Source organism: Anabrus simplex, chromosome X (genome assembly GCF_040414725.1).
Source record: "Anabrus simplex isolate iqAnaSimp1 chromosome X, ASM4041472v1, whole genome shotgun sequence".
Classification (NCBI taxonomy): domain Eukaryota; kingdom Metazoa; phylum Arthropoda; class Insecta; order Orthoptera; family Tettigoniidae; genus Anabrus; species Anabrus simplex.
The window spans coordinates 52682596-52696470 of NC_090279.1; positions in this window are offsets into that span (position 1 = coordinate 52682596).

The following is a 13875-nucleotide window of genomic DNA, read 5'->3' on the forward strand; positions in this document are numbered from 1 at the left end:
GTACAGTGCCTACCGGAGTGTGGAAGCGACTATGCGAAAAGAACGAGAAACTTGTGCATTCGCATCGAGAATTACCTATTTCTCCAAATTTCACTTCCCCTGCCTTCTCTTTTCTGACGCACAGCGGCTGACTCTCTGACATAGCAAATAGAGCAAGTTCATCAATCTGAACTGCATGACCGGAAGTAACAAGGTCACTTTAATTTCCTCAAAAGGAAACATTTCCCCGAGAATCTGACTGCACCATCATTCTCAACATTCCACGAAGAGCATCCCTGATTTCTCTGTTAGTATAGTTCTGATACACTTTGTACACAGGTCATTACAGTGAGTGCATCTCGATTGAGCGTCAGATTTCTTAGCCACAGGTTCCTCAAAGACAATTCTTTCCCTGTGTTCTGGAGTCTTTTGTGAAAGCCAATTTATATACAGTATGCCTTCGTCTTATCCTACAACTCTTCATGGACTGCAATCATCCATAGGAACGTTAGATATTCAATACAATAGGAACTAGGTTATATCGTACCCAAGTTTACTGTGACGGTTGCAGTGAAAGATCTGTAGAAAGTGTCTACATGTTGTCAAATGTATTAAGATCAACAAGAGGAAAATTTATGTTGTTGCTAGGGTCTCCTTCTAGTCTTTAAGCTTCCAGCACTTGATATTCTCGGGGGCATAGAGGTCTTTAAATCCGCTATGCCTACCTTATGCAGAGGTGGGATACAGTCAGATGATATGACATTCACATCCTTTCTTCGTCGTAGATCACGGTGCTGAACAACGATCAGGTCAATTTGCTTGCTGCAGTCACCCCACAAGAGAAACCTCAAATATGAGTTCCATCATCATATCAGATAACAAAGGTATTACCAACATGGCAGCTATAAAAATTCATAGTGACCATGATGCGCATTAAGGTCATCACAGAGAAGTGGAAACTCATCTTCAGGATACGCTGCAACAATACCTCGCAGCTCCTGCCAATGCTCTTCCTTATCCAGGTCATCACAGCCAGATTGTGACATAGAAAACACGAGTTCGAGAGGATGCACTGTCGAGTGTAATTTATATAAGGCTGTCGGAATAGCGCTGAACCTCAGCAACTCAATCTTGCACGCTTGCGCACACAATGAAATCAACACCATTCCTGCTGGATGTAACCTACCAGATAAGTTCACAGACATCTTTGATGTCATGAGATTTCTGACCTTTCCAAAGAGAGCAACTTAAAATCTAATTACATAGCTACACTTCAATTCTAAACCGGACTTACATTATCCAAATTGCAACAGGTTAACAGGAACAATAGAATGAAAAGATTAAGTAATAATAAAGCAAGAATGATATTTACTAATAAAATAACTATTCTACAATAATTCTAAGCCACATTTAGATGTATCCTAACTACAATAGTTTAACTGAAGCAACAAATATTCCTAAAGTATGAATCTATGGAACTTATGAGAATGTAAATATTCATTGACTATGTACATAAAATTTAGTTTCCTTGATTTATCAAAGAGACAAAAAGGCGAAAAGTTTGAATGTAATTATCAGTCAAAGAACAGTGGCCAGATATAATCATAAATTTAAGCCTTATTAATGAAAGTTAATTGAACATTACATACGGCATATTGTTTATTTGAATGTTTCTACCATTTCTCTTTGAAACCGACACAGATAGGTCATATGGCGATGATGAGCTAAAAATGACTAGGAATGAGAAGGAAGCAATTGTAGCCTTAATTAAGGTACACTCGCACCATTTGTTTGCTGTGAAAATGTGAAACATGCACTTCCGAGCTGTCGACAGTGGGTTCGAGCCCAGCATCTTATAAATGCAGGCCTAGAGCTACATGGCCAGTTATTCAGTACAACAAGGAAGCAATTGGTTGAATTCCTTCTCTTCCAATAATTATTGTGAGAGTATGTTAATATGTAATTTCAAACAATACGTTAAAAAGTAAGTTTTTATTTTAGAAATTCAGCTTTCACAGTTTCCCAGATTTACATGCACATTTATACATGTCCAAAATGTTATGATACATGGGATTACTTTGGAAAAGTAAAGAGTAAAGTAGAATCCCAAAATTCTATGCAGAGCATGCTTTCTTCCCTTTGAAGTCAAGATGGGCTGCCTACGTATGCTCTTCGGATCTAGGTGGCCCTTACTTCTTCGCAGCTTCTCTGTATGCCCTTCACCAAGAATCCCTTTAAGAGACTTATCGTGCTTATCAGCATTGTAATTACGATAGACAATGCTTCCAAATTTATGCTTATATTCTTGCAACACATTCCGAAGTAACCCCACGAAAGAACCTTACACAGAAGAACAGCCAAAGACATGATTCTTGAGGTGATCAAGCTAATGCAAGTTGAACCTAACAGCACTTCAGTTAGAGTAAAACAATTCACTTCAACTAACATTTCTTGACAATGTGAACATTTGGTAGCACACAATACAACTAGCAAAGTCTCTCACTGAGGGACAAAGAATAAGAGACAACAATCAAGAAAAAGGTTTATCACAATAGTTCTATGAACTTTGACAGTCCTACATCAACACAGATCTATCCATATTAAGAAACAAAGTACACATTTATGTGAAGATAAACCGACGTCCAGAATTATCGCATGGAATATTTGGAAGAGAAGTGTACGAAGATACTAGTAAATTGCAGGGTATATGCTCTAAACGGGAATCATGGATCAAAGGTATTTGGGCATAGAGAAATACTCACGGGTCAATTTATCTCCAAAAGTGAGGAGACAGGGTTGGATCAAACACATTTCAATGACACATGGGTGAAATATCAATTAAGAAATAGTAAATGTAATGATTATCATTATTTTACTGTAAAACCAATTATAGTATTAACATTAACGGCTAGAAGATGGCTGGGCATCTCAGAGAAGTTAACTGTTAACAATGTAGAATGACAATGCATAAGCACTGTACAAGTCTATAGATAGTTTCACCTTAAAGTTCTCACAACACTTTATACTGAAAATGCAGTTTTTACACCACAGACAGGATTTCTACAAACCAATTTTACTAATTCAACAAAGCATCAATATATCAAAATAATACACTTTTAAGACTTCTGTATAATTTATACAGCAGTATATACTGTGGAAAGAAATCTTTCATCTACAACACACTGTACCCGAAAATGGCATAATTGGAGTTAAAACTGAGACTGCCGCAAAAGCTTAATTTAATTCGGTCAGTGGGTCATTTATAACAGCTCTGGTGAAGGCCAGGATCTGATTACCTTGGAGAAATTCGCCTTTAAGCTCATAGCTGCATGATTGTGTGGCGACCCATCCCTATTTTCTTATTGGTCAGGAGGTTAGCATGCGACAGATATGAACAGTTAAAATTTTCAAGGCTAACACCACCCGGCAAGTTTTCAGAATTCTTCACAAGACCAGTTTTGAACCATGATACTTTAAGATGACGTGAAGAAATGTATGATTGGTTTCCAAGTAATCACACCTTCTAGACAGAGGGCTGATAAAGGCAGTGTGTAATCCACGCTCAACTTATTCAGATTTTGCTCTACTGCTTTCATACTGCTCTACTTTAGAGCACAACTTCACTTCGCTTTCCCACTACAATTCTACAAGATATTCTATGCCAAACGCCGTTTTTTAGCCGTGATATCTTACAAAGGGAACACATTATTTCGTCTTCTGCACGACATAACCACTACAATATTAATTCCAGAACACGTGCGGTGTGCAAATCATCTGAATCCACAAGTTACGTGTCGACTGACATTTAAACAGGCATCGTTGGAACACATATTAATGTGCCATTTTAGTTTCAGTATGTGTCAGTATGTGTGTATGTGTTTGAATGTATGTGTGAGGAAGCCTACTGTTACAAGAAGCCTGCAAGACAAGGAACAAGGGGAATCATCATGCTGCTTGTAAGAGGAATCTCTACTTTGATCATGGTGCACCTTGCAAAGGATATTCCTTCCAGAATGTGCAACTAAAAGGAGAGATCCCACCATACCCTAAAGGGTGCCAAAGGGACCAATCGTGAGACGTTGCCAGCCAGGACTTAATCAACTTCCATCATAAAAGGTTGAGAACCTTTTTTAAATATTAATTTCCTTTTCAGAAGGACTTCATTCTTGAAATAACATTTTCTATTATTTTGTGTTGTTACAGATTCTTATCACTTCTCATCTACTTATTGGTGTTGGTGAACTTTGTGAATGATTGAAATACACTCATATCCATAAAATCCAGAGCACCTTGAATGACTAGGAATAGGAAGTTCATATTCACAGGATATGTGCATTATGTTCTGAAGAAAGAATTAGCATTTGAAACATGTCGATCCTCAGGTTCAAGGTCCAATATCAATATCCCTGCGCACAACCACGGACAAGTAAATTGTGCTTGCGGCTCTCGTTGTCGCTATAAACCAAAGGTAATGGATCAGTGTGACTTGAGCAGAGGTGCATGATGCCTCGCAGACGTATGCAAGAAAAGTACTGTCAAATTAGTCACTTTGAATGAAGGCGAATTATGGGCATGGGAGAACGTGATACATCTATCTGGGAAATTGCAGCTCGTGTGTGAAGACGTGTGTCAGCACTGCAGCGGATGTGTACAGAACATTCATAGAAGGTCGTAGATAACTACGAGGTGGGTCCGTTCACACCAATCAGACCAATCCCGAGAAGATCAACACCTCATCCGGACGGCATTGCAGCACAGATTGGCATCCTCCTCGGCTATGGTGCAACAGTGGTACAGTGTAACACATCGTACACTATCAGGAGTGAAAATCCGTCCCTGTTGATTACGATCTGGGTTACCGACGCGTAATCCAGTTCTCCACCTACCTTTGAATAATGTGAATAAACATGGTAGACTGTAATGATGTATGGAACGACGTCACTGGGAACAGGAATGGCAGCAGACAGTTTTTTCGGATGAATCCAGGTTCTGTTAGTTTATAAATGATGGCCACATTCTCGTTCACCGCAGACGGGGGGAGGCATCACACTGACTGCATTCACACAAGACATACAGAGCCAACTCAAGGCTTTATGGTGTGGGGTGCTATAGGGTACAAACATGAATCACAGCTGGTGCATGTCCAGGTCTCTGTTAAAAGTTTGACCTACGTGAACGATATCCTGCGACCCGTAGCCATACCCTTTCTGCACGACACCCCAGATGGCATATTTCAACACGACAATGCGCGACCACATGTTGCTGCACGAACACGTGCCTTCTTGTTGTCACAGGATGTCAGGCTGTTGCCCTGGCCCACCTGATCATCGGACTTGTCGCTAATCGAAAATGTGTGGGATATGGTGAAAGGGCGGGTGCGGCGCTGCCAACCACCAAAGATGAACTGTGGGACCAGGTGATGGCTATACCCCAGGATGCCATTTGCGCCTTGTACGCGTTGATGCCCTCACACGTGGAACAAGTTATCAGTGCCCCTCGAGGACAAAGTGCCTACTAAGCAACAGGGCACATGCCATACCTGGGTGACTGAAATGCTAATCATTTCTGCAGAAGATACTAATGAACATGTCATGTGAATCTGAATTTCCTATCTCTACTCTTTAAAGGTGTTCTGTTTTATGAACATGAGTGCACTTCTATCAGTTGAAATGTGTTGATAATGTAAGTCTTCAATTACTTGAATGCCACTAACAGTGTAGTGCACTAACAATCAATTGTTAAAAATTACAGACCAATTTGTTTAACTTAGAACCTAAAAGACTAACTGGGATGGATACGATGCATTCCTTTGTGAATTTTTTATATAATGACACCTCATCTTGCATCACTTCATCAATGAAGTATCAACTGTCACCCAAATGTTATTCATGTACATTAGGAACTAAACTTATGATATAAAAGTAAGTTATGTTAAAAGTAATGAACGTGGATTTAATGACCGCCATTGTAAAGTGTTAATAATAGGCTTTAATGCCACAGGATGCTCTATTTAAGAAGGCAGATAATGCTCAATGGAAATAGTCTAGCCTTGTTAAGTGATAGAATGGGATGATAGCTCATATTTATGAACACTGAGGAAGTAGCAACGAATATTGCATTATGGAGAGTATATTACTGAGCACATGAGGCAACCAGCTTAGTTTAAGGTAATAATCACCCTCATGTTTAAATTTGTTCCCACATGCCGCTGTCTAATATATGGTCACTTAATGCCATGTTGCCAGTGCCAATAGATCCCGATTATATTAGAGATCTATGGAAGAAGGCTAAGAGTAACTTTAAAGCTTCCAATGAAAAAGTCAGAGAGGAATATGATCGTGGACAGAGGCCTACCAATTTAAAAGTTGGAGAACAGGTTATGGTAAAAAAAATTGTACTTGTGGCAAGCTTGCTCCCAGACTTCGTGGGCCATGTATTGTTTTGGATTTCTTAACCCGCTGTCACCTTATTGGTCAGCAACCCAGCCAATGAGAGGATATTTAGGGTTCACCTTTCTCAGGTGAAACCAGTAAAAAATTCCTTATTTTAGTACATAGGCCACTAAATCTTGGCAGAAAGCAAAGGTTATATTCCTTACAGTAATGATCTTAAATCATAAAATTAATTAGGTAACTTATTTTGAAATATGGAGGCGTTCTGCCCCGATCGTAAGAAATTCATATCATGTATTGTAATTAGATTTATACAACCTTCCCCTCCAATAAGCGTTTCTGTTTGTCCATGGCCTAGTGGCCATAACCTAGCCCCAGTCTCCAAACCCTGGTAAACAGACACACACTCATCCGCTACGCCGCCCGCCTCATAAAAACCTGCAAAATAATAAAGACCCTCAATCTCCAACAAACAATCTCTGTCATCGAACAAAGTACTGCTTCAGTGCCCTCTTAGCCAATGGCAGCCATGTTGCAACATCTGGCGAGCGATGCCGGTGTAGGGTAAGGGACCACTCCACTCTGGTCCAGTCTCCTTCTGAACAGTACGCCGAAGCTCCATCCTTTCCGGCAAGGACTGAGGTGCGATAACTCAAAAACCTACCCATCTTGGAGCAGCATTACTATATCTTGTCTGTGGTGGGCACCATCACAGCTAACCCTCTCAAGGTAGTGGGAGAGGCATGTCTGAGGGTACATGGGGGTCCCGGGGGACACCACCCGGGTATAGGCAGTGTCAGTCGCTATTGCCGTCAAACTTGAACTAGGCATCACGGACTTTGAAAACTTCAGGAAGACTTCAAGACTCGTTTTCAAATTTTTTTTCTAAACTGAACATTCAGCAAGAAGTTTTTCATCCGTGAAATTCCAACATAATTTTTTTTTACAAATTTCTACAGTGTCACCCAGGGAAAGACTACTGGGGGAGGGCGTCTGTACCGGGAGGTACACCTCAACCCTATGCATTTAAATGAAGTGCCTTGAAGAATGCTATCTACCACATAAAAATTGAAACAACTAGTGCAGGAAGTTGGCATGTTGGTCAACAGATGTTACTACTAAAGTGTTAGAGTAATGTGTTATTTTTAGATTTCCTAAACTGACTGGATTTCACTTGGTTTTTTTGTGTATCACAGTTGGCAAAAGCTATTTCAAGAAGTTTGGACTTCTCCCCATAGATGTCTCTATTAAAAAACTGATGTTATGAACTCTGGTGTAAAGGGGAACAACAAGAAATTTAAAGAAATGTTGTGTTTATAGGTTTTCTGAACTGAACGGATCTCCTTTGTTTGTGATACTTCCAGGTTTTCAACACTTCTTACTCATCCCGCCAGCTTTGGACTCTGGCCAATAAAAATGTTGTGTATTTATTTTTCTACCAATCATAGGCTTCTTTTAACTTTTCGATTGTCCAATAAGAATGAGGGGGGGTGTCTAGTCTTAGCCCAGAGTTATCTCGAACCTTCCTCTCGGGAATAAAAGCTGACGCTTTTTGGAGTTAACTTGTCTTACTGATCGTCATGCTATTGAGTGTGTGTGCTAAGACAGGGGAAGGGGGCCTCATCCATTGGCAGGCAGAACATCAGATAAGGTAACACCCACCAATTTTCTATCTCAGTAGTTATCTCTGCAAGCTGACTCGAGGGGAAGGTTCCAATCTTTAACTATGTAACAGTTCATTTCCTAAAATGTAAACTTCTCTTTCTTCCCCTGTAAAAGTTCAAGTAAATCAAGTGTACTTAATTGAAATTTGGCAATAGAGAGTGTGATACCCTCTCGAGTTCCCTATCAACTTGTTTTGAGGTGACTGTATTTTTGTAACCATATTCTATCTGTAGCCTTGTAAATTAAATGTCCTCCATCTAGTCACCTCAGTAGTGTGGGACAAGCCTCTGCATCGTCGGGCCACTAGCCCAAGTAGGGTTTTAATCTTTGATTTCAGGGAGCGCATGTTTCTGCCTCCATAATTTTGATTTTTGGGCCAGTAATTGAAAATATTATTTTTCACAAAGGCCCGGCAGAAAGGGTACTCGATACCCTGTGTAAACTTAAAAATCAATTGATAAGGTCTTGTTAAATGTAGGTTGTGCCTAGAGAGGCAATGGTTTGCTGAAGTCCAATAATACTAGAATTGTCCGTTTTTGCTCATCAATAGCCTGTCTTATATCGTCAGTCACGCTTAGTAAGGTAGTACACATACTATGATTTCGTCGAAAACCTGACTGGTGTGGGTCTAGTATGTTGTGGTCATTGAGATAGTTCGCAATTTGATTATACACAATGTGTTTGAGTCCCCTGGCTATTATAGACAGTATATTAATAGGTTTGTAGTCACTGCTTAGTCTAGAATATTTTGTTTTTGAGAAGGGCTGTACCAGGGCCATTTTCCAGACATTTGGAAATACAATGTTTTGAAAGGAGAGTTGTATATGAATGTCAATACTGGAATAATAGCATCGATAATTTTCTTTAGCTTTATAATGTATATATTTTCCACCCCTATGGATTTGGTTTTAATTCGCAAGATAGCCGCTTTCACTTGCCTACGGGTGGCGTGTTGTAAATTGCCCGCAAAAGATTTTCTTTTGCTTCTTCGTTTAATTGAACATGAGATACGAAGCGATTATTCAATTCATCAAGAGAAATCTCCAAATCGTCTACCTTGTCCAGTTTATTTAGTCCAAATTTTTGGATTGACTTCCATAAGGTAATGGGTCTTATGTCAGGTTTTATAAGGTCATGGGCATACCGTAGTCGAGCGTTTCTTACTGTCAGAGTCATTTTATTATGTATTCGTTTGCAATAGATAAAGTTTTCCTCTGTCGGGTAAAGTTTGTATTTCCTGTGAGCTGCATCCTGCTTAGCCATCATTGCTCTAATATCATCATTTAGCTACGGGGAGAGTCTTCTACAGATGCGTGATGTTCGTAGAGGGGCGTGTTTGTCAAAAAATTGTAGTATCATGTTATTGAAAGTAGTGACCATCTCGCCAATGATGGTTTCATGAGTTGACTTCTGCCACGGGATCGAAAATGGGTCTTCCAATAATTTTTCATTGTCAATACGGCTATAGTCTCTGTAAGTTACGTACTTAGGTTTATGTATGGGACATTGCAGTGCATAACACATAAAGATAATGTCATGGGCTGACAGTCCAGGAGGAGATGTCTGGCCGTAATGTAATACTCTGTCAGGGTTGTTCGTTACTATTAGGTCCAGTAGTGTGTGTGAAGTTTTGGTGTGGTGAGTGGGAAAAAGCGGGAGGATCCATCAGTTATTCCAACACAGAAAGGAGCCACACTCATACAAGTCTCAAGTGTTCCAAGTTGAATGCAGATACCTGAGAACAATTCATGTGAAATACACAAAAGGTGCCTGTAGCCCCAACATACCAATTCTATAAAACTAGCATAGACTATTCTGGCCCAATTCTAATAAAACATCGTGTGAAATCGAACAAGACCAGAATGCCTAGCTACCAAGATAGACATGATACCTGATCTCACCACAACATTTCTCTAAGCACTTTATCGACTTATTTCTCATAGAGGTCAACCCCTGAACATTTACAGCAATAACTGCACAAACTTCTTCAGAGCAGCTACAAAAATCAAGGCCTTATGGCAAAACAACCCCCAGAAAACCAACTTTTCATACAACTGCAGGCATGGGAATGACGTGACATTTCATCCCTTCTACAGCACCACACTTTGGTGGAATCTGGGAAGCAGCTATCAAGAGTCTGATATAATACCTCAGATGAATGACGGATTCTTATCGCTTCACCAACAAAGAATGAACCATTCTTACAACACATCCCCTCACGAAAGCTAAATGATAACCCTTTTGACACTTCTTAAGTAACTACATCCCATTTCCTTATAGGAGAGCCTATTACTACACACTCTGATTATGATTATACTTCCTCTCTCATTACAACCTTGTCCACAAGGCTATATTTTCAGTAGCTAACCCAGAACTCGTGGAAGAGGTGGTGACACGAATATCTCAATAAATGGGCAATGAAATACCCCATAGCAACATAGTCATACTGAAAGAAGATGGCATGTATACTATGAAGTGGACGATGACAGTGATCAAATACGTATCCTGGTAATGACAAATTCATTCATGTAACGAATGTTTAGGTGAGTAACAGTGAACTTACAAGACCTATTCACAAACACTATCCCTTACGAAGTATGGAAGAGAAAGGCAAGATAACTCTTGAATGGCTTATTTCTTCCATTGCATGTATAAGTACTATTATATGTCACAATGGACAAGTAACACCACAAACCATATTAGGAAGCATAAGAATATTTTTTACTTGCCACGAGACGGCTACAATGTGTGTTGTATATAAGCGAATGCTCACAGTAAACAAGCATATTACCTGCAACTTGCATCACAAATTACTGTATTATCTAGAAATCAATAAGTAATATAATCAATAAGATAACAAAGGTGAATCATTTGGAAACAAATAATAAAATATCCTGTAACCGTAACAAGAAGACAAATGTAATAGCTACTTTGTGTTCGAAAATATTTACAAATTCAAAAGTAAAAGTAGGAATGATACCAGCTCCCAAGTGATATAAAGTACAGGTCTTTGGAATAATCCTAACAGCTGCACAATTCAAAATGCAAAATTGTGGAACAATTTGAAGGAAAAGTAAAAATTAGGTAAGTCAACAGTCAACCTCATAATAAAATATAGTTTCTGTAGGACTATCAATCATGTACACTGAAATGAAGGATCAAACCCTGGTATCTGTTGAGCAATTTTCTAACCATTTCCATTACCTGACGATGGATTATGAAATTATGTATATTACCTCTAGAGAGTTTTCCTGCGATAACCCTGGCTCCGTTAACTCTAATTTAACTTCTTCTTTCACAGCTATCACTTCTGATACATGTTCAAAATTTTCCTGTGGAAAATAAGATATATTAGGTATGCTCATAACACACATCTACAAATACAGTCACAAACAAATGAGCACGTTAATTTATTCATTTCTAGTATTACAGTTACTTTCAGAATTTCACTAATGTTTAAGGAAGATTTCTACCAGTAGAGGATTGTTATAACCAAAGGCTGTACTGAGAATGGTGTTACTATTCTTGCTCAATCCTTATGTCAGAGAAAGAATGAGACTGAGAACAAAACACAAAATGCGAAACATTTTCTAGCCATATCAGAAGATATACTGCCAGGGATGGAATTGGGGCCATCTCACACAGAATTTGGAAGGAAGCAGCCATAGGCATGAGCACTAAATTGTATGAACTGTTTTCATATGTACAATCATATCAATCAAATCTTAAAAGATGTTTGAACCTATTAGAAGTGTTACAACTGTTTAAAATAATTATTTTGTTCTCAGCATAGAGTTTGTTTACAGACGGATTAAAGTAACTTAAAATAATGGAATCAAATTCTCTACTCTGGTTTTGCTCAGATCACAGGGGCTACATAAAGCATTAAGACAGTTCTGTTTCAAACAGCATATTTCAATGCTTCCAAGTGTAAAATAAAAAACACAAACATGAAAGAAGCAGGCTTATCACAGTCATATAGCAGCAAAAGATGTGATGTAGCCCAAAGTCAAAGCAACTAGCAATGAAATATTTTACTGCTGCAAGCATGTTATGTAGCGTTCTGTGAAGAACTGTGGGGATGAGGACACTGTCAGTGGAGAGTCAGCAGTGTTGGAGTGTACATCTGCAGTTTCAGAAGATCTTTTAAGATTTATTACGATACATTTAAATTTCTCACTTGGATTCATAAAACATTGTCAGAACTAAAAGAGGGGGGGAGGGTGGGTCTGTGATCAAAAGCTTATGTTCTTATATAAGTTAACTTACTAATAAAAGTAAATTAAAGTAACAAGTTATAGAATATACCAACTTAAACCACTCAATACAGAACAGTAGCTGAACTACAAAATGGATGAAAAGGATGCACAAAAAGGACAGAGAAATTATGACAAAGAGGAAAGAAAAAAAAACTATTTAAAGTGCCCTAAGTCCTAAAGGTGTCAGAGCCCACTAAGAAGGGGCATATTAAAGAAATTATGCTCAGTAATCATGCATTCTAGCGCCCTTGGACATGGTTCTCTATATAACATACAATCTGACCTGAATTTGAGGAATAAAATGAGCTTATCACTATTCTGCCTTTCTAAATGAATTCAATCTGAGCAAAATACTTATTTTGAGAGAACATAATTTCAGTTTTTGAGCTATTTTATCCCTTGTGTGCCATAGGCAAATCTGCTCTCTCCTTAACACACATATCTTTTAGCACATTGTGGATGTGAGGGAAACACAGTATAATCACACTTGTGTTGACATTTTGTTTAGAAGACTGGTGTATCCAGTCTAAAAAACACTAACAAAAGATTTGTGATTTTACTTCTTCTCTACTAATTATGGTAGGAGTAACAATATTTAACATGTGGTGCTAATGGTGGTGCAGTAGTGTTGGAGGATATTAGTTTAAAAAAAGTACAATGGGCCAACAGTCCTCTATTATAATCAGAGGGGAAACTAGAAGAGCTGCAACCCCTAAACGAAAGTCATTTTGATACTGAAAATAAAAATCCTACCACAAGCGTAAGTTCCTAAGAGTTGGCAGCTTCGTGTAGTGCTTTGTGTTGTATTCCGAGACAAAGAAACAAAACGGATTTGCACTACGCATAGATGATCATTCAGCAATTGGTGACTCCTAGTGTTAATACTGAGGAAGCACACAGAAAATTATGCCCCTTTCAAACTTATTCAGCTATTAAGGGTTAATTTCTGACCTGTATGAAGTTATCTGGAATGAGATTTACAAGTGATGCAGTCGTTGTTCCTTCAAGCCAGGCTGGTTCCTCTTTGATCTTTACTTCCAGGTCCATTTCAAACTGCAACTGAGTAGTTAGATGTTACTGGGATCGTTGATTTCTTCCAATGACCTTACACTGAAACATAACCCAGAAAAATATATTACCTTATTGATGTCATTGCTACTTATGTTGTTTGTCAACAGACTAAGCAAGAATCTTGTAATTTTACATGACACCTCAAGTTTTCTATGACTGATACTTTGATCAAAGCTAAGGATTTCCAGTTTTACATGACTTCTAAAACAGTGATCACTTCCATAGTAAATATAAGTTAACAGGTGTGTCAATATCAACATCATAGTCAAAGGACTCCTAGTTTTACATGACACCTTATAGCTTATTAATAGCTACATAACATACAGTTTTATATAGAACTGAAACCGCAACAAGATGACCTTTCCTGTTAAAAATTCAACGTACATCGCTTGTGATTGAAATGCACAAAACTTCTTGAAAATTCAGTGACAATGCCATCTGCATATCACTCTGATCACCTGGGTCCATATCTTGGATTCTTTCTACCATTTTTATACTTTACAATTAGC